General features: G+C 32.3%; 1 pseudogene; it reads right to left on the minus strand.

The window, feature by feature from the left end:
• Window positions 1-3,364: 3,364 nt before the first annotated feature.
• LOC119615377 lies at window positions 3,365-5,072 on the minus strand (annotated as a pseudogene).
• Between the last annotated feature and the right edge of the window lie 5,337 nt (window positions 5,073-10,409).

Consider the following 10,409-nt stretch of genomic DNA (forward strand, 5'->3'; position numbering starts at 1 on the left):
GGCCTCCAGTAGGTTAGTGCTTTAGGTAGGCGGACAGGAAGTCGTGTGTTCGAAACCCACCTGAGGCATGAAGTACTATATGGGCACTTCGTGGAAGGGTCTAGCAAAAAGGGGCGAAGGAGGGCAGAGAGCGAGGGCGGCAGAAAAAGAAGAGGGAACGGGAGGAGCAAACGGGGGACGAACAAACGAACGAACGAACGAAGGAACGAACGAACGAACGAACGAAGAACGAACGAAACGAACGAACGAACGAAAGAACGAACGAACGAACGAACAACGAACGAACGAACGAAGAACGAACGAAAACGAACGAACGAACGAACGAACGAACGAACGAACGAAGAACGAACGAACGAAGAACGAACGAAAAACGAACGAACGAACGAAAAAACGAACGAACGAACGAACAAAGAACGAACGAACGAACGAACGAACGAACGAACGAACGAACGAACGAACGAACGAACGAACGAACGAACGAACGAACGAACGAACGAACGAACGAACGAACGAACGAACGAACGAACGAAAAACGAACGAAACGAACGAACGAACGAACGAACGAACGAACGAACGAACGAACGAACGAAACGAACGAACGAACGAACGAGAAACGAACGAACGAAACGAACGAACGAACGAACGAACGAACGAAACGAACGAACGAACGAACGAACGAACGAACGAACGAAGAACTAACGAACGAACGAACGAACGAACGAACGAACGAACGAACGAACGAAACGAACGAACGAACGAAGAACGAACGAACGAACGAACGAACGAACGAACTAAACGAACGAACTAAGAACGAACGAACGAACGAACGAACGAACGAACGAACGAACTAACGAACGAACTAACGAACGAACTAACTAACGAAAAACGAACGAACTAACGAACTAACTAACGAACGAACAAACGAACTAACTACACTAACTAACTAACTAAAACTAACTAACTAACTAACTAACTAACTAACTAACAACTAACTAACTAACTAACTAACTAACTAACTAACTAACAACTAAAACTAACTAACTAACTAACTAACTAACTAACTAACTAACTAACTAACTAACTAACTAACAAACTAACTAACTAACTAACTAACTAACTAACTAACTAACTTAGAGGAGCATAAGTAGTTATTAAGTAAAGATTTTATTGGATAGTGCTCCATTAAGAAGGCTTTTATCGTGATATTTCAATCAATAAATCACTGACATCAACTATGGTTCAGACCACTAACTTCTTGTTTATAAGACATATGTTCTAAACAAAATGCTACAAATCCTATTAAACAAATAATATAACGATCACTCATTATCAAGTAATGTATAAAACAACTACATACATTCAGCCCTATTTTGCATTCCGATTACGTTTCCGTATTCAGTTACGCTACTATCGCAAAAAAGGAATCGTCAGCATAGAAGAAGCAATCCCTTTTTATTTCAATGCTTTACGATTGTTTGTATTCCGCATTACGATCGTATCTACGTTTTTGTAAGTTGTTACTTTAGTGACGGAGGTTCGAATCAAAATGAAGAATGCCAAAGTTGCCAAACGGAGAAAATTTCGATTCGAATTGAAATACATAATAGGTGTGATTACTTACATTACTCATTACCGAAATTTGATAAGTTTCTGCTGGGTATTATTTGGACTAAAAAGGTTATATTTAAAATACATAACAGTAAGGAAACTGCAAAATTTTCCCTGAAATTCGCAAAATTCATATCATATTTATCACTAACATTTTTACTTAAAAAAAAATGGGTCAAAATGTTATAAAAGGATATAATATAATTTCAGACATTCCCTTCTTTACATAGCTACCCCACTGGAACCAATAACTGTTTGACCAACAGGATATACTGTTAGATCGTTTATTGTACAAGCGCTAAAGCTTAAAGGAAATGATTAGTTAGTTTTAGCTAAATGCTTAAAAGCTTTCTAACAAATTTTAGACACTGTCACGCCCACTTCCACGCCTTATAGTGTAAATTAAAGATTTCTTTCCTAGATACTTACTCTTAATTATAAACCACAACAATCTCTTAAAAGAGTTCAGCATACTTACGTGCATTTATAATCCATTCCATTACATACATATAAATATAAAGATCAGAGTTTTTTTTTTTGTATCAGATATTTAACTGAAAAGTTTTATTCACATTTGAAATGTTTTTTTTATTTTTTTGTTTTTTTTTTAATTTTATTTTTCTTCACATAATAATTATGAATTAAAGTTTTCATTATCTTTTATTCGTATAATACTAATGAAGGTTTTTTATATATTTATTTATTTCTTTTTTTTATACTTTTTAATAAACAAAATAATTTTTTTTTTTGCCATTTATATTTTTTCAGTTTTCTTTATTTAATAATTAATTTTTTATTATTTAATATTTTTGTCTCTTTTTGTTTAAAAAATATGTTATTTTACTCGTATATCAATTATAATGTTTTAATTAAAAGTACTTTGTGTGTGTGTGTGTGGGGAGGGATGTTAGGGGGTGGTGTAGGGAGTTCAAGTGTGTTGGTAATTGTTAAATAAAATATTTATTGTTTTACTATGCAATGCATAAGTTATTGTGGGGGAGGGAAGGGAAGTATTTGTGTGTAAAAATATGCATTTTTAAGTGTTTTAATATTTTATAAAATGTAGACTTAAACTTAAATGAACCTAAATAAATCTTACAACTACAATTTGTACAATGTCTATTTACATTAAAAGTAACAAAAAATAACTAAAGTAAAGGTATACATAAAACTACTTAATAAAATCTCTAGACTCGTTAGAGGGGGGAGGGGGGTGGTTGTAAATATTGGCAATACTAAATAAAGTTAAAGTATCAGTTAAATGAAGTAATAGTTATGTAGTTTTATGTTTTAAAATGTGTTTTATGTTGTAAATGAATACATGAACTTGGAATATTTTCTTTCTTTTTTCTTTACATTGTGTAAATGTCATCATTAAGGCCGAAAAGTTGCTTTGAATTTGTCACATTTACTGATTTGTTTGATCAAACCCCATTAATGGGTAAGCAAATTATTAAAAGTTTAAAACCAAATCAGTTTTTAAAGGAATATTTAAAGATTATATGTTTGTATGTAAAACTAGAAATTAAAATAAATTTACATATACAGATAATGCTAAGTTTAAAACCTATTTGTGTGTAGGTGTATAGGAGTAGTTGGTGTATGTATGTATGTATATGTTTAGGTATGTGTATTATATAGTTTAATATATAGGTTTATTTTAAACTGAACTTAACCTACCAACGTTGGGGATAAATAGCAGTCATTATGTTTGAAAAACATTTAATTTTTTTTTTTCTAATTCATATTTTTTTTACTTCTAATCATCCCTAAAAATGATGATTACCAAAGTCCTTCGTTTACAGCTCTTATATGTTAAATCAATCCTCATGTTGCAGCTCTGTGGGTTGATGTTCCAATTTGATTTTCATAAGATTTGTTTCACGCTGCGCTGGAAAATGTGCGCCGGCACTTGCTGACTCGGGCCCGGTCATTAGATCATTCATATCTTGACCTTGGAAAAAATCTTCAAAACGCGGACTTTTATTGGTGGATTTCTGCAGTAAACCATTAGCTATGGCCTCAAAATCTATGCCGGGTGGTAAACTATCTAGAAATCTTTTGTTATAGGCATAGTTAGGATGTTCTTTCATTTTCATTTGGGAATAGGGAGAAGCAGAGCCAGTGGATTTTTGTGAGTCTCCAGCCGCTGAGCCGCGTGATTGATTGCTATATTGACGCTCCCTTTCACGTTCCCGTTCTCTTTCTCTTTCACGCTCTCTATCACGATTTCTTTCGCGTTCTCTTTCTCGTTCACGATCTCTTTCACGCTCGCGTTCACGTTCGCGTTCTCTTGAAAATGCTGCTGCTGTATTAGAGTGCATTTGACTGTTGCGCGAACCTCCTGTAGGTATAACATTTAGTCCTGGTAAGCCCATAAGACCCAAAGCACTAAGATCTGGTAAATTTTCTGAACCACGACGATCAGCATGTTGTTTAGAACTAACACCTGATATTTGTTCTTCGATTTCGGAACGTTGTACATACGAAGGCGATTTATACATGTTCATCGATTGTGATATGGGAGACTGTTGTTGTTGTGACATTATTTGACGCCTTAAGTTTTCAGTCATGGTTGAAAGTGGACTGGTGGACTCTTGAGCCATGCCAGAGCTTTGTGCAGCCAGTTTGGCAGCATTATGGAAACCATTAGAAACACTAGCTGAACTTCCAGGCGAAGAGCCAAATATGGCCTAGAATAAAAAAAATAACATAAAGAAAAAAGTATTTTTTAGTTAGCTCCTGCATGTTAATTTTTATTAGCTCTTAATTCCTAAAAAACAAAAACTTCCACCTACCACATGTGGTTGTCCATTGGCAAACGGCAAACCGCCCATTTCATCCTTAATTCACGATAATCCCTAAACACCACCGCCTTTATAACCGAACGTATTAAATCTTCCGGCCACATGCCCAACAATATACGCTGCGGTCGCCCTCTAGCCTTAGGTCTGGGATCCGAACCACCATCTAACGAAGGACCCAACATATTATGCACACGATTGCATACAAAACAAATTGTCGGATATGGAATATCAAATTTTCTAGCGGCCTGTGACAAAGATAACCCTCTTCAATACACTGAAAATGGCTTCTGCCATAGCTTCGGGACGCCACGATTTAATGGTCCGCGCTCACGAAATCTCAATTGTTGCACCAGATTTTGCTGATTAGTATTCCAACATTTCTGCCACATGGACTGCAATTGATATTGATAGCTGTCTGTTGTGGTAAAGCAAAAAAAAAACAAAAAGAGGAAGAAAAACAAAAGGAAACGGAAATTGACGAGAAACGTTTAGAAAAAATGGCATAAAGGATAAGAAAGTCAATCACGGTAATACAAACAAGTTGTCTGGCTTGTTATAACTTGTTGTATTTATATAAAGACAAATGCAAATTAATACTTACCAGTTACCGATGAGGTTGAGGCACCACCCATCCAAGGATGTCCGCTTTCAATCATTTTTGCCTGCAAAAAACCATAAAGAAAAATATATTACATTAAATAAATGTCTTAATTTAAATAAGCTGTAAGTAGTTATAAATAAACCTATGAGACATACAATGTTTTAAAAAAAAATTCTAAAAATGTAAATTTATGTTTAATATTAAGCAATAAATTGTTGTGGTTGTAAACAATGTTTATGTAAAAAATTGAGGTAAAAGCGATTTTTTAATAGACATTTTCTGTGGTAAACATTTTTAATATAAAAACCTTTGTTTCGGAATAAAGTTTAGAATATACAGATTGCTCGTTTAAAATTCATTCGTGAGCAAGTTAATTGGATACCAATCAGCCATTTCCAAGAAAACTTTAAATGTATTTCTCTATCTAAAGAAAGCTTTTAATGTTGTTTCTTACGAAGTAAAGTAAACTTTCAATAAATCGCTATTTAAAGAAAAGTTCCAATGAATTTCTCTATTGAAAGAAAGCTTTCGAAGAAAACCCTATAAATAAAGCTTTCTATGCTTTCTAAAGAAAAGAAAGCTTTAATAAATTCTCTTTATAAAAACAATTTTGAATTTTCTATATTTAAAGAAAATTCTCTATTAAATGTATACTTTCTATCGATTATCCATTCAAAGAAAACTTTCAAAAAAAATATTTATTAAAATTACTTTTAAAATTTCTTTATTTGAAGAAACATTAAAGAAATTACCTAAAGAAAGCTTTGTTTAAAGAAAAACTTTCATTGAATTTTTCTATTTAAAGAAAGTTTTTAGTGAATTATCTATAAGAAATATACCATGTATAGAAAGCTTTCTATGAAATCTCTATATAAAGAAAATTTTTAAAGGATTTCTCTAACAAAAGAAAGCTTCAATAAAATATCTTAAAAAAACCTTTCGATATAAAGAAAGCTTTCAATAAAAATCTATATTAAAAGCAAATATTGGTATGTTAAAAACTTTTGACAATTTTTTTAAAGAGAATTTAGATGAATCCATATAAAGAAAGCTTTTTTAAAGAAAACTTTCTTGTGGCATTCTGCTTAAAGAAAGCTTTTAGTGAATTATCTATAAAAACATTCGCTGTAAAGAAAACTTTCAATGAAATCTCTATATAAAGAAAATGTTTAACGTATTTCTTTAACAAAAGAAAGTTTTCAATAAAATATCTTAAAAATAAAACTTTCGATGTAAAGAAAGCTTTCAATAAAAACTATATTTAAAGCAAATATTTGGTATATTAAAAACTTTTGACATTTATGTAAAGAAAACTTTCGATGAATCCGTATTAAAAAAGCTTTTTTAAACAAAGCTTTCATTTCATTTTTTCTGTTTAAAGAAAGCTTTATCTATAAAAATATTCGATGTAAAGAAAGATTTTAATTAAATCTCTATATAAATAAAATGTTTAAGGGATTTCTTTATAAAAGAAAGCTTTCAATAATATATCTTTCAATAAAATCTATATTTAAAGAAAATATTCCGTATGTTAAAAACTTTTGACAATTTATTTAAAGAAAACTTAGATGAATCCATATAAAGAAAGCTTTTTTTTAACAAAACTTAAATTTTCAGTTTCAAAATGATAAAGAAAATGTTAAGGTAGGGTTCTATAAATCCACTTTCGAATAGTCGAACAATCGACTTTTGTCGAAAAAAATCGAAGTCGACTATTTGTTCCAAAAAAGTTGATAATTCGACTTTGTAAATAAAAAGTCGAAAAAGTCGAAAAGACGTAAAAGTCGAAAAGTTGAAAATGTCGAAAAAAGTCGAAATAGTCGAAAAAATTTGAAACTCGAAAATAGTAGAAAAAAGTCAAAAATATTCGAAAATTTAAAAAAAAATGGAAAAAAAGTCAAAACTCTAAAATAGTCGGAAAAACTCGAAAAAAGTCAAAAAATAGTCGAAAATAGTCAAAAAGTCGAAAAAAAAATCGAAAAGTCGGAAAGTCGACTTTTCGTTTCAACTATAGAACCCTAGTTTAAGGTATTATTTCTCTAATAAAAGAAAGCTTTCAATAAAATATATATAACAAACTTTTTATTTAAAGAAAACTTCGATGAATCCATATAAGAAAGCTTTTTAAAGTAAACTTTCATTGAATTTTTCCGTTTGAAGAATGTTTTTAGTGAATTATTTCCTTCGTTGTAAAGAACACTTCAATGAAATCTCTATATAGAGAAAATGTTTAAGGGATTTCTCAATTTTTGAGCAAACTTTTCATGGAATCTATCATTAAAGAAAGCTTTTGATGAATTCTTCAAGCGAAGAAAACTTTAAATGGAATTTCTATTTAAGGGAAGCTGCTCAATTTTAAGAAACACAAATTTAGAAATATAATTGTTTAAAGAAAACTGACAATCTCTACTTAAAGAAAGCTTTCAGTGAAATCTTCATTTACAGAAACTTTCGATGAATTCCGTTATTTGAAGAAATTTTGTATTTTAAGAACACTGGCTATGAATTCTTAATTGTAAGCAAACTTTTGATGGATTCCCTCTTTAAAGAAAGCTTTGAAGAAGACTAAAATCTCTACTTAAAGAAAATAACCCATGAGTTATGGATTTAAAGCAAACTTGCAATATATTTATTTATAAAGAAAACTTTCGGAAAGTGTATCTATATATGAAAGCTTTCGTAGTATTCTCTTTTTAAAGAAAGCTTTCAATAAAGCTTTCATTCATGAATTTCTGAATCAGGAAACTAAAACCCCCAATGGCAATATTACAAATCTACTTAAACTTAAATAACACTAAAACTTTTATTACATTCCCTAAACATAGGACCCTGTTACTGGCGAAAAACAAAAACTATAAAAAGCAACGAAATTATGCACTCTACCAATACTAAATTGCAGCTGCATGACATTTTAAAATGTTGTCGGCAAAAAATTCATCAACAAAGTATTTTACAATTTTATTTTAGCACCATCTATGCCATCACACTATAACGCCATCTTTAGTTATAATATTGGTGCTGTTGCTGTTGTTGTTGTTATAGCTATAGCTACTGTTGCTTTTGCTGCTGTTGGGTTTTAGCAACAACAACAACAGCAAGCAAGCAAAACAACCAACCCATGTTCAAATAGCAGTCATCAAGCCAAGCCCCCTTCTACAGCAATAAATTTACTCTCGTAAACTATTTGTGCTTGGTGTTGGCGTTGATGGCTGGATGGTTTGGATGGCTAACTGACTGCCTGGTGTGGTGCTAAAGATGATGATGATGATGATTATTATGATGACGACGACGAAGAAAGAAAAGCAACATTGATAATAATAATAATAATAATGATGTTGACGACGTTGATGTTGTTAGTGCAAGTAATATTGCTGCTTCTGCTGCTGGTGATGGTGGTGGCAGTAACAGTAGCAATCAAAATATATTAATAATAATGGTAAGAGGTAGCGGCAACAATATTTTTTGTAGCCTTGTCTAGTTTTAGTTTGTTGCAATTTTATTGCTATTACCATTATTATTGTTCTTGTTGGCGTTTTTAGACGCTGCGTTTTTTTTTTTTTTTTTTTGTTACTTGCTGCACAAACACGAAACTATAAAAACACTTCCGACTTTTTTTTGTTCTCCATTTTTTTTATTTCTTCTTCAATTATTCATATACTTTATGGCCTTACCTTAACATGCATGTGCATGTCCATGTGCTACTACCAGTGGCAAAAAACAAACATACATACGATTTGATCATTGGGCAAGAAACTAAATTTAAAAGTTACAGTGGTATCAATGTTATACAATTTTGTTAGTGAAAAGAACAAAATATTAAGACCCTGTTATACTAGTGTTTTAGACCACAGTTGATATAAAAAATAAAAAAAAAATTCATAAATTTTATATGTTTAAGTTTGCCATGTTTATTTTTTGATCACTCCATTTTTATTCAACACCAACTTGTCCCTTATTACCTTAAAGGTTTATTATAACTAACCCAATTTATAATATGCTTGTTGCCTTCTGTAGCCACCGAAATAAAAATGCCGGGCAATGTTTCCCTCGAAAAAAAGAGAGCAACATTTATAACTTTAACAAAATTTTTATACTTATGTTGTAATAAACATGAGTGTTTGAGTGTCAGACTTTATGTTGCTTTGAGTCTGTTGGAATAGTTACTAGAATCTAGTCAGTCATAGGGTAACAGTTGTACTAGACTTCCATACATACACATGTATGTACATTAATGTTTGTTGGTAGGTAATCTTTAGTTTTGGACATTGCAGGCATAAATAAAAGTATGTAATGCATTCAGGCTTAAGCAGCTCGCCCACTCTCCAGACCTTTACCGACCATCGTTTTATACATATGAATGAATGGTCAAGTAGTCAAGTTTTTTTTGTGCTTAGCGCCTAGCTAAACGTAAGTAGTATATTTCACTCTGACACGAAGCAAACATCAATTTAATTTATTTTATTTTTTAGAAACCAAGTTACTCCACCCATTTGTCTCTTGAAACACATACATATGTACTATTTGTATTTATTAGGAAGGATCCTGAAAAATAATTTGAAATATCTGAACAAATTTTTAGAAGAAAGTAAATTATGAGTTCCCCATAACGCGACCCCTGAGAGTGTGGTTACCTTGAGGTTTCGATTGCGAACTAAGCGCTTCTCAGAGCCCTACTACAGAATCTATCCCTTATATTAAGAGCGACTGTGTGGTAGATGACCATTTCTTCGATTGCTTTACTGAGGTCACTCGTACGCCTCCAGAGGACCGGAGGCATTTCCCTTAAAAACACACATACACAAAAAAACCTCACGGGAGCAAAAACGAAACTAGTAACATTACAGTGTAAGGCCTAAATAATCAAATACCGTCAGCAACATTTGATCTACTCGCGAGTAATGTGTTGTCACCCTGCATTCGTGTTGTCACCCTGCATTCGTGAGCATCAGACTACTGTGAAAAAGGATACTTTTTCTTCGGTGGCGTATTGCACTCTGAATACTCAAGCGATAATAACACCATTATACCTTATCCCAACAAGTTGAAAATAGAGAGCGGTCAAAGGAATGCCATAATCCTGCGATTAAAGAAAGCGATTGCCAAGACAAGCTATGGAGAAGTCAATCAAGTCTGATTTTACCCCTAAGCACCCAAACTACCCAGGGGACTAGCTATATTAATATGTGCTTGTCCTAGAAGTCAGTCAGTCGTCTCTCCATACATTACAAAGAGATCAGAAAGCTAGTCCAAAGGTGTCTATTCTATGTTTTATGTTCTAGTTCAGTTCTAGTTCAGTCTTAGTTCAGTTCTAGTTCAGTTCTAGTTCAGTTCTAGTTCAGTTCTAGTTCAGTTCTCGTTCAGTTCTAGTTCAGTTCTAGTTCAGTTCCAGTTCA

This window comes from Lucilia sericata, unplaced genomic scaffold, assembly GCF_015586225.1.
Source record: "Lucilia sericata isolate MDLA Ls3-8-SP2 unplaced genomic scaffold, ASM1558622v1 Contig005115F_arrow, whole genome shotgun sequence".
Lineage (NCBI taxonomy): Eukaryota > Metazoa > Arthropoda > Insecta > Diptera > Calliphoridae > Lucilia > Lucilia sericata.